This window comes from Micromys minutus (genome assembly GCF_963924665.1).
Source record: "Micromys minutus genome assembly, chromosome: 13".
Taxonomy (NCBI): domain Eukaryota; kingdom Metazoa; phylum Chordata; class Mammalia; order Rodentia; family Muridae; genus Micromys; species Micromys minutus.
Window position 1 is genome coordinate 28300444 of NC_137982.1, and position 12560 is coordinate 28313003.

Genomic DNA, 12560 nt, shown 5'->3' on the forward strand with positions numbered 1-12560 from the left:
ACCCAGCAGGGTGCTAAAAGACACCCAAACTCCTATAAAGGCACTGTCTCCCATGTATGGCTGTCAAGTGGATATCTTGGAGAAAGTAACTCAAAGTTGCTCTTCAGCTATGTTTCTGATGTCACTCTCTGACAAGCATCACATAAACATTTTACTTTATCATATCATTTTCCAGTTTGATAATTGCTACATGGTAGGTATTTGTTAATGCTTCTGTGCTTGAATTGTAGTTGATGAACAAAACCCTTTTATCCTTTTTTTTTTGCAGTAACAAGGCTTTATTTGCAGATAGTAAAGGAAATACTGCTGCCATATTTATTATGGAATTACCCACTAATTTTTTAGTCATTAAAACCAGAAACATATGGGACTCATATGGGCAAGAATTACACCATTAAGCCTTAACTTCTCAAGATTAACAAACAAAACCAAGGCAAAATGGCACACACACTGCTCTTGTTTCCTAGTCTGCCTTCTAGTGCACTCACAACTCTAAAAGTATGAAACAAGACATATTGATTAAATTTAGATATATCTCTATTTGACAGTGTAGTGGTTAACATGGATTGTCTACTTAGCAACATCTAGATCCACATAGAAGAAAAGTTCTGGTCCTGCTTCTGGGGGATTATCTATGTTGGATTAACCACTGATCTAATGCAGTAGCTAGATCAGATTGACGGAAGTGAGTATGTAAACTGATGATGGAGCTGCTCTATGGATTGAAAACCTTTCCATTCTTAATGATCACAGTAAAATAGCCTTTGCGCCATTTGATATTTTTACTCCTTTGATATTCCTTAACTCTGTTCCTGAGATTCTGCTACACTTCAGGAAGGGCAGCATGCTACAGCAACATCTGTATCAGTGATAGATGAGGATGTGGTGAAGTATCATTGAGTGGTTCAGTATAAGAGGACGATACAATGTTTTTCATAAAAGTCTCAAATGTCCCAATGCTTTTCTGATATCTCCTTCATTAGCTCACATTCAAGTCCAGGTTGAAATCTGGAAGTAACATTTATGACAGCTTTCTTGTTTCAAAATAGTGCCTCTGATATGTTTAGCTCTATGCCAATAGAATAGCTGTTACAGTCTGTTAAATACTAAGTCAAATTTCCCTGGTCATGGCAAATCAGTGATTAGTCCCACTGGATTTTGTATATTGATCAAACTGGGCACTTGGTATATATCATTTGGTTCCAAAAAAATTCAGACATTGACAGTGATTCAATTAAGAAATTTAAGGCTGGGGTTGTGGAACAACAGCATGTTTGCCTGTACTTGGTGAGGCCCTGGGTCTAATCCTCAGTTTTGCCGAACAAAAGGTGATGCTGACAATGACAGTGTGATGATGTTGGAGGTGCTGATGGTGGTGGTGCTGCTGCTGTTGGTAAGAGCAAAATAAACACTCTCTAGAAAGAATGCTCGGTGTTTGTTAGCATGACTAATAGGAAAAGCTTCACTGAACACTGTGACTCCTAACTGTCTTCTCTGTTAGCAAACAAATCTTTTCTGTATTGTGCTGTATAGCTGACAGCAAAAATGTTTTAAAAGGACTTACTTAGGAAAGAAACACTTGGTTAGCTGGATTACTGGACTATTACACTGTTACAGAGCTGAACTTTTGCCAAGGGTTTAATTACCTGTAAATGACCACCTGGAGGTTGGGGTTCCCATTCAGAGTCTCCTGTTGCAGGTTCTGTGATAAAATCCTTAACCCTCCTGATAAGCACCAGCTTCTGGCAGCAGCAACTTAATAAGATCAAATGAGTTCTCTTGCACTTAAACTTGTCTGAGAGAGACAAAGAGTTGGTGAAGATACTATGTCATTGAATTTAGTTTAGATTTCTGCGTTTTAGACTTTAGTTTTCATCAATAAAATAAATGTTTGCATCTAAAGCCATTTCTGGGGACTTGATCACTCACTTATTAGCTTCTCTATAACATTTGGGTCTTGCTAGTGAATAATGCTAATAAAGGCAAGGGAAACAAAACCGACAAGTATTGCCTTTTTTTTCCAATGAAAAGATACACTCTGGCCTGCATATCCAGGAGTCTTAGGCAAGTAAGCTTATTTTTTGCATATTTACAATATCTTTCTTTGAGTTTTTGAATAATAGTTCAATTATGTTGTGTCTGAGTTATAGGTTTGCATTTGTGGAGCAGAAGATACTGTCAGCACTAAATGACTTTTTAAAGAGTTTTCTAATGAGCAGCGGTGTTCAATATGTTGGGAGCCCTGAGCACCACATGGATCAAAGTGCTGGCCATTATAATAGGTTCCTTTAATTAAATGGAATTAAATTATCTATAAAGGAACCATTTCACTTTATCAAGTAAATGTATTACAGTGATACTGGTGGGGGGGGGGGAGGTAGTCAAACTCATTGCAGTTGGCAAAGAAGCAACTAAAGAGATGAATCAGAATTGCTCATTTTTTCCTCTTTGTACCTCCATTACTTGATTCATTTTCTTATAACATGAGTGAATGAGAGATCTCCCATCCTGTGGCGACCTTGGCTTTTGCTCAATGTCTTATTGTCTTTGTCATTTTAATTCAGGCCTCTCTATTACCGTAACTCACAATTGTACATCACAACTCCACATAACAGGCTAGACATGCTTTTTTTATTGTTGTATTTTAACAATTATCTGCTCCTTACAGTTCCCCTTTGGTGAATTTAACAAAGAAATTGAGCATCTCTACCTCCAAGTGAGGTATACTTTGTGGCTGGGCAGCCACTGGGTGGAAACTGCCTATTTCATCTACTACAGACTAATGACTGTCCAGAAAGGGACACATTATGCAGAATAGTTGACTAATAATCTTTGCTGAGCCAAAATTATCAGCTCTTCAAGATTTCTACATTTGAAAATGTGTCAGTGATCCTGGGCCAGAAGGCTAAAAACTTACTCTCACATGTTGCTAGTAGAGATTTGTCTTTATAACTTGTCTAAGCTCTAAAAACTGTATTAGGGTTACTATGTTTTTAGATATTTGGCCATTATCAAATTTCAGATGGAGTTGAAGACTAATTTAGTTTTATAGCCTACACAAGCTAACTAACTTTGAGAAAACATAGTCATTTAGAATATTTTCTTTTTTTTATTGAAAAACTTTATTTAAAAAATGAAGATAAATGTACAAATTTTTAAGCATTTTTGCATAAAAGTATATGAATACATTTTTTAAGGTTGTAATTAAGTATTTGTGTGTACATACACATAAACATATGTATATATGTAGAAATAATATAGGAAAACAGACTATTAATTTGAGGGGATAGGAGAGAAACTGGAGGGGCTGTAGGGAGGACAGGGGGATGTGATACAGTTCTATTTTAATTGAAATATATTCTTATTTTTCTTGAACTTCACACAGTCTGTGAGTTGTTTTTTCAAGTGGTAATAGTTACACACAGCTTACATTGAGGGTAAATTTTCTTAATTAAAAAGAAAGGGTGATGTTTAAGTTTATGTTAAGAAGATACATAATTGGATAGTGGAGAGGTAGGCAGGAAAAGAGTCTGGAGGAGCAGAAGAGACTAAAGAAGGCAGTTCTGGAGAAGATATAAGCCGATGTTTATGTTTCTCTTGGTGCATTTCTAGTTTGATAAGGCTGTTATTATTATTTCAAAGGGTTTCTATGGGTCTATTTATCTCATATAATTGGGCAGTTTATATCTTTGCCTATTGGTTCTCAGCTCATTTTGTGGAGTGTGTGTAGATTATGAATTTAACATATAAACCTGTTTGATAAGTTACTGGGCAGTGGAGTCATGTTTGTATTGGGCAGTGAAAAAAAGGAACACATCTGGGATGCTGTATCCACCTTGGACGGAAGCAACAGGGGTGGTGGAATGAACCCTACCTGAGTTCTTAGAGTCCACATGGAGCACCAAGTTAGAGAGCTCCATAGTGCAAAATGGTCCCTCAGGAGCCAGCAAAGAATAGGATGAATGGTTAAGCAACTTTAAAATTTTTATTGGATATTCTCTGCATTTACATTTCATATGTTATCCCATACTCCCAATGCCATCACCCTCACCGTTCCGTTGACTCAATAAAGATGCTCCCTTTCCCAACCACCCTCTCCCACATCAGCACCTCGGAGTTCCCCTACACTGGGAAAAGGAGCCGTTGCTAGACTAAAGGCCTCTCCTCCCATTAATGCCAGAAAATGCTATCTTGTGCTGCATATGTAACTGGGGTCATGGGTTTCTCCATGAAAACTCATTGTTTGGTGTTTCATTCCTTGGAAGCTGTGGTAGGTTTGGTTAGTTGATAATTCTGTTTTTCCCATGGTGTTGCAGACCCTTTCAACTCATTCAGTCCTTTCTATAACTCCTTCATTGGAATCCCTGTGTTCAGACTGATGGTTAGCTACAAGCCTCCTCTGTATCAGTATGGCTCTAATAGAACCTCGGAGGAGGCATTCATATCAGGTTCCTGCCAGGAAGCACTACTTGGCCTCAGCAATAGTTCTTAGGTTTGGTGGCTGCATATGGAGTAGATCCCCAGTTGAGGCAGTCTCTGGATGATGTTTTCTCCAATACCTGCTCCTCTATTTGTCCCTTTATTTCCCATGTGCGTTTTGTTCTCTCTTCTAAGAAGGGCTGAAGCATTCAACTTTTGGTCTTCCTTCTCTTTGAGCTTCATAAGCTCTGTGAATTGTTTCTTGGGTATTCAGAGATTTGGGGGGCTAGTATCTACTTATCAGTGAGTGAATACCATGAGTGTTCTTTTGTGACTGGGTTACCTCACTGAACATGATAGCTTCTAGTTCCATCCATTTGCCTAGGAACTTCATAAAGTCATTGTTTCTAATAGCTGAGTAATACTCCATTGTGTATATATACCACAATTTCTGAATCCATTTCTCTGTTGAAAGACATCTGAATTCTTTCCAGATTCTGGCTATTATAAATAAGGCTGTTATGAACAGGGTAGAACATGTGTCCTTGTTAGATTTTGGAGCTTCTTTTGCATATATGCGCAGGAAGCTCAAGTTCAAGTGTATCACATAAACCAGGTACACTGAAACTAATAGAACAGAAAGGGAGGAAGAGCTTAGAAGGCATAGGCACAAGGGAAAATTTCCTGAACAGAACACCAATCCTTATACTCTAAGATTAAGAATCAACAAAAGGTCACTGTCAAAAGGGCAAAACAGCAACCAACAAATTGGGAAAGGATCTATATCAATCCCACATCTGATAGAGGAGTAGTATCTAGTAGTATATACAAAGAACTCAAGAAGTTAGACTCCAGAGAACCAAATAATCCTATTTAAAGATGAGTACAGAGCTAAAGTATTCTCAACTGAGGAGTATCGAATGGCTGAGAAGCACATAAAGAAATGCTCATCATCTCTAGGCCGCCTCAGCGCAATGCAAATCTAAACAACCCTGAGATTCCACCTCACATCAGTTAGAATGGTTAAGATCAAAAACTCAGGTGACATCAGATGCTGGCAAAGATGTGGAAAAAGAGGAACACTTCTCCACTGTTGGTGGGAATGTAATCTTATACCACCGCTCTGGAAATAAGTCCGACAGTTAGTTCCTCAGAGAACTGGACATAGTTAAGCCACTTTTTAATATTTACCACTAAATCATTAAATATATTTCAAGGAAAAATAAAAATAAAAAGACTAGATAAGGTCAGTAATAAAGGCAAATTAAACCTACATGTTAAGCAGACTATTGTATATCTTAGCTACCATGAAGTATTTTTCTCACACCCATGGCATTTGCTGGATACAAGTGATAAATGACTTCAGATCTTTTTTGAATCTTTAGTTGGTATGTATACTATTGCTATAAATCAAAGAATGAGCTCACACCTAAGTTACCCTTGTTGCTTTGTGGTAGGTACACTTCTGTGCTGATATCTATTCATAAAAGTGAAATAATGTGTGCATATATCAACAAAATTTTATAACTAAAATTACATCAATCAAGAAAAGATGATCATACTCAGTAGCTATCATTATTTTTAAAAGTCTCCAATTTAAGATTAAAAAGAGTCTTAGCTCAGTGTTCCTCCATGTTAACCATCATGTAGCTACTCCCTTTGTCTTCTGAGTTTTGGTAATCTATAACAGTAATAATATGTCTACGTAGGACATATTGTAGACACCATGTCTACAAGGAATCTGAACTTTTGTCCTCTTAGTAATGTGGTCATTGAGTTTACTTGTACTTTACTGGTTTCTGTGAAATGGCTAAGAAGTGGTGAGAATCTAAACCTTCTTCTTCAACAGGCGACTCTGATGGTTCTGCTGGAAGTTGCCTCTGAGAATCTGGTTTACTCTTAATGCTTCCAAGGAATAGATTATATTCTATAGATGGCCAAATGAAAGTTCTATCTAGACAAGAACTCACACAATTTTGTGTGAGTATAAATTGACTTGAGGGACATAATAGAAGGCATATTTAGATTTACCACTTGAAATTGTATTTCTATATCCTATAATTTATAAGGAAGACACTGCTGTACTACACAAAAGACAGTTACATCCTACTAAAACATTTGACTTTTTTTTTACATCTCTTCTCCCACCTTTCACTTCTTTTTATGTATAATATGTAATGTTAAATTATTACAAGTTTATTTATATTGCTGGTGGTTATTGAATGGCAATAATAGAGGGTACCTTAATGGGACTTGAAATATAACAGGAAAAGAGTGAGATTTAATGCCTAGAAAACAGGGAGATTGTAGGAGGTAGGACCTGTGATGATGCTTTTAAACCCTGGTACATCTACCACTGTCCCAGATGACCTCACCAATAAATCACAATATATTGCAAAAAGAATTTTTAAACAATGATGCTAAATGGTGAAATTAAAATAAGGCCTTTTCTGAGCCTTGCTATCAGAAAAGTAGCATTAAGAATAGCTCATTAAGTTTTATCCATGAAACTTCACAGAGTCACAAAGCTTTGATGCTGGCATATTCATAAGTAAATGTAGACTATATACTACAACTAAGTCACACAGTACTCTAAAATCTACTTTTTCCTACTCTGGACATAATCATTTTTCAGTAGAGGTCATAGGACTTATAGCTCTTTGAGTATCAAAACTCACTTAGCAAAATGAAGTCTTTTCCTTTGTTAGAATCTTTGAGTCTAACACCTAGGGAAACACTGAGTGACCACCTCTTAGAAAACCCAGTCAGCAAAGAACAGATATAATATGCAGTTACTGATAATTGGATACTATTCCCAGAAAGATCTGAATACCCAAGAAACAACTCACAGATTATATGAAGCTCAAACAAAAGAAAGGCCAAAAAGTGGAAGCCTCAGCCCTTCTTAGGAAAAAACAACAACAACCAAAACCCAATAAGTGTATAGCACCCTCTCAGAGTGGGGTACACCTAGACCTTAAATCATTAATAACTCAAGAGCTAAGAAAATAGTTTGTAGTGATTTTTTGGTATTTAAAAATTATTATGTTTAATCTTAACATACCAAGAAAACTATTTCCATTTTATGTTTTGTTTTACACGTACTTTATACTTATGGTAACTAGTAAGATTTCAATGCATACTACCAAACCTGTAAAAAAAATCAAGTACTGACAAAAATATATTCATACATATAGTTTTATGCAAAAATGCCTTTAAAAATCTATATATGTATCCCTGTTTTCTTAAAGTTGCAAGAAAAAAATTATAGTAATAAAAAAATAAAACAAAATAATGTTTACCATGTTAAAAATCAAAACAAAAAGAAAAAGAAAATTCATAAAACTGAAGTCTCATGAACATTACTTTGTAGTAATTATCGTTTTAATCTATTTTTTGACCTGAATGTTATATCTTTGTAAAACTGCAAAATGAGTCATGTTGATGAATTAACACTGGTGTCTTAAAATGGCTCTTTTTTTTTTTTTTTTTTTTTTTTTTTTTAGCAAATAGTCTAGATATTTTATTAGAAAGATGTAATAAAATTAGAATCAAGAATAAAATGTACCCACTCCTCACAATTGTAAATAAATACTCAATAATAAGAAATACAATGAGTTTCATAATTACAATAAAAAGATAAATAGACTTGGAACACAATTGTGTAAATCAAACAGTTTAAGTCCAAGGCTGAATTACAGGGGTGTATTGTGATAAGACCATGTAAAATGATTGCTTTGATCTTTTTTTAAACTTTATTTTAAAAAACAAAGATAATAGAAAAAAATTTAAACATTTTTGCATAAATGTATATAAATACAATTGTGTCAGTGCTTGGCCTCCCCCCCCCCTTTTTTCTTAAGGTTTGATACTCTGTATTAAGGTCTTACTATTTACAATGAGCAAAAAGTACATGTAAAACAGGGTGTAAGCCAGAATTAGTCAACGTTTTCTTGGTGTGTGAGGATTGAGCATGATGGTTTGTTTTGTTTTGTTTTGTTTTTTTCTTGAACTTCACGCAGTCTGTGAGTTGTTTCTGGGGCAGTCCGAGCCTCTGGGGTTAGCATCCCACTATCAGTGACTGCATATTATGTTTGTTCTTTTGTGACTGGGTTATCTCACTCAGGATGATATTTTCTAGATGCAACCATTTTCTTAAGAATTTGGTTAAGTCATTGTTTCTGATGGCTGAGTAGTATTCCATTGTGTAAATGTACCACAATTTTTGTATCCATTCATCTACTAAAGTACATCTGGGTTCTTTGCGGCTTCTGGCTATTATAAATAAAGCTGCTATGAACATTGTAGTGCATGTATCTTTGTTGCATATTGGAGTGTCTCTGGAGTATATGAAAATGGCTCATTTTTAGGGTGTTCTGAAAATGTTCCTTCTTACACTGTAAGCTTTGTCTGAAGCAATTTAATCTTAGCAATGTGATACTTTGCTTCTAACTGTGGACAGTCTGGGATGTGATAGTCAACCTCCCTGAAAATTTAGATTGAGGTCCTCTGTTTGGAGTGGAGACTGGGTCTCCACTCCAGACAACACTGGTAGTTTAAAGGCAAATTTTCCCATTATGTCTGTATTCAAATATCTTCTGAGGAAAGAAAGGCAAATTTGCCACTGGATCTGCATGTTTCTTGTTATACCTAATAAAACATAATCTACAGCACCGAGTGACATTTTTAAAGAACAGACTTCAGCAGCCTGTCTTTATGCCATTATGCACAGCTGAAGCATTCCAGGTCACAAAGCAAGATGCTGGGCAAGTGGATTAATATGTAAACCAACCTCCACGCCTTTATATGATGTATTCTGAGGCATACTCTTTAAATTCATTTCCTTTTGCGAGCAAATGTGCAAGGAAATGAATTTAAATTCATAGGACTTTCCCTTGATCTCTTTAGAAAATGGCCGGCTTTGTTCTTAGAAAGTTTGCTTTTAAAGATGTGGTACATTGATTTTGTAGAATAAATATTTGCAATGAGAGGCTAATACAGAAAATTATGGATTGGAAAAAATATGTATTCCTTAATACCTTAATCATGTGCAACGTTTTAGTTTTTACATGGAGAATTTCATGATGGGCATCTTAGAAATGCAATATGGGTGAGGCTGTGTGTTTTGGATTTAAGGAATACATTAAAATTCATAGAAGTAAAGCTTGCCTGTTTGAAAATGATACTCATAAGGACGCTGTTAATTTCTGAGCACCTTTATGCTCCTGAAAGCATTGGGACTTGGTAATTGCTTCATCTCGTACTCAAAGCACTTTTCCACCTCAACATGAAGAGTATCAGAAAGCTCAAGGATATGAGTTTACCTCCTAAACACAGAACCCGTGTAGCCTCTCACGCTTTTTGTTTGGAAGCCTTTATTGTGTGCTGCTCCAATAAATAAAGCTACTTTCTAAAGGATGACAAGAAAACATTATCTAAAATGTAGAAATACTCAGCACACCATTTCAAACCATAGAGTGACTGTGATAAGCACACTTCATACTCCTGGGCCTTAGATTAGAACCTAATGGACTGTGGAGAAGAAACATGGGGCCTCACAGGTCAAACACTTATCTGCTGGTGATTCCCTAACCACATCTTCTCTGCTCTGAAGAGTATTGTATTGCCAAAGAAAAGTTCATATATTTTTAAAGCCTTATGAAAAGAGCAATTTACTTTTTAAAAATATAAATAAAGATCCTTATGATTAGTCTTGGCTCATAAAAGATTTTTTATTACATAATAGGGCAGACAAGCTACACATTGTGATGACCAAAATTTAATCTTTTTCTCTATTCTGTGGAGTATTCTATTATTAAAACAATATTTCTAAAGATTTTGAAATAATCCTCTGATTAGAAAAATTTGCATCACCATGGTCCAATAAAGAAATATTCATGACAGTACTTGGAATTTCTATTTGTTATTTATTTTCCCTACAGAAAAGAACAAAGATTTGTGCTAAATGACAGTTCTAAAGATGGTGAAAATTCTCAACAATGATGCTTATATCAAACAGAATATCTGCAAAAGCCCTAAGAATTTTGCTCCTGCTTATTGCCCAATGGCATCTTTTGTGAATTTGTCTTAACTAGTCTCTTCACAAAATGAGTCTAACCTTTTTCCAATGTTCCATGCAATGAGAAATTCCATAAATCCTGTTAAAATAGTGTCCCATGGATAAAAATTTCAGGTTTGGTGAATCTTGTGCTCTCCGTCTCTGTCTCTGTCTCTCTGTCTCTCTCTCTCCATCTCTCGCTGTGTGTGTGCGTGCCTGTGTGTGTGTGTGTGTGTGTGTGTGTGTGTGTGTGTGTGTGTGTGTATGTGTATGTGTTTGAATGAACTGTCCTGGGTTCAATATACATAAACTCCTATGTACTAGAGGTAGAAGAGGATTAGTTGACATTAACTCTAATTAAGTACGGAGCCCCTAACTCCTTACATCTTTTTTTTTATTATCACCTTTATTTTACAAAACAAAGATAAATGTACAGATTTCAAGCATTTTTTGCGTAAAATTATAAATTACAGTTTTGTCAGTACTTTTTTTTCAGATTTTAAAATAATTTTTACATAAATCTATATGAATAGTCAGTACTTGATCTTTTTAAAGGTTTGACAGTATGCATCGAAAACCCAATAGTTACAATGAGCACAAAGTACATGCAAAACAAAATGTAACATGAAAATAGTCAAAGTTTTCTTGTTGTGTAAAGATTTTTTTGTTTTGTTTTGTTTTCATAATTTCTTGGACTTCCTACAGTCTGTGAGTTGTTTCTGGGGCAGTGCGAGCCTCTGGGGTTAGCATCCCACTATCAGCGACTGCATATTATGTCTGTTCTTTTGTGACTGGGTTATCTCACTCAGGATGATATTCTCTAGATGCAACCATTTTCTTAAGAATTTGGTCAAGCCATGTTTCTGGTGGCTGAGTAGTATTCCATTGTGTACCACAATTTTTGTATCCATTCATCTTCTGAAGGACATTTGAGTTCTTTCCAGCTTCTGGCTATTATAAATAGAGCTGCTATGAACATTGTGGTGCCTATATCTTTGTTGTGTACTAAGGTGTCTCTGGGGTATATGCCCAGAAGTGGAGTAGCTGGGTCTTCAGGTAGTATTATGTCCAATTTTCTAAGTTATCGCCAGACTGATTTCCAGAGTGGTTGTGTTAGTTTGCAACCCCACCAAGAGTGAAGAAGTGTTCCTCTTTCTCTGCAACCTCACCAGCATCTGTTGTCATCTGAGTTTTGGATCTTGGCCAATCTGACTGGTGTGAGGTGGAATCTCAGGGTTGTTTTGATTTGCATTTCCCTGATGGCTAATGATGTGGAGCACTTCCTCAGATATTTCTCAGCCATTGGATATTCCTCAACTGAGAACATTTTGTTTAGTTCTGTACCCCATTTTAATAGGGTTATTTGATTCTCTGGTGTCTAGCTTTTTGAGTTCTTTGTATACCTTAGATATTAGGCCTCTATCTGATGTGGAGTTGGTAAAGATCTTTTCCCATTCTGTTGGCTGCCGTTTTGTTTTCTTGACAATATCCTTCACCTTACAGAAACTTTGCAATCTCATTAAGTCCCATTTGTTAATCTTTGACCTTAGAGCTTGAGCCATTGGTGTTTTGTTCAGGAAATTTTCTCCTGTGCCTATATGTTCTAAAGTTTTCCCTACTTTCTCATCTAATAGTTTCAGTGTATCTGGTTTAATGTGGAGATCTTTGATCCACTTACACTTGAGCTTTGTACAAGGAGATATTTTCATTCTTTTGCATTATTTTTGGAATAATGAGTGCTCGTAGAAAGCCGTAAAATAGAATCTTTTCAAGAATGTGTTTCTTACCAGTTGCTTCCTGAACACAGTGCTCAGTTGCATCTCCCTGTTTATGTTCCACTGGACTCATTGATGTGAGCATTCAACATGATGCCTACTCTTTGATAATTTATATGCACATGTAATATGGGTTGGGTACATGATACCTGCAATCTTATTTTAACCTGCACAGTCCATCTCTTTTGTTAAAAAGTCAATGTCTTCAATTGTAAAATAAATTCTTTTACAATAAATAACAAAGCAAAATGAGCATACATACACTGCTATGGATAGCTTCCTATAGCAATTTACACACTCATGAATTT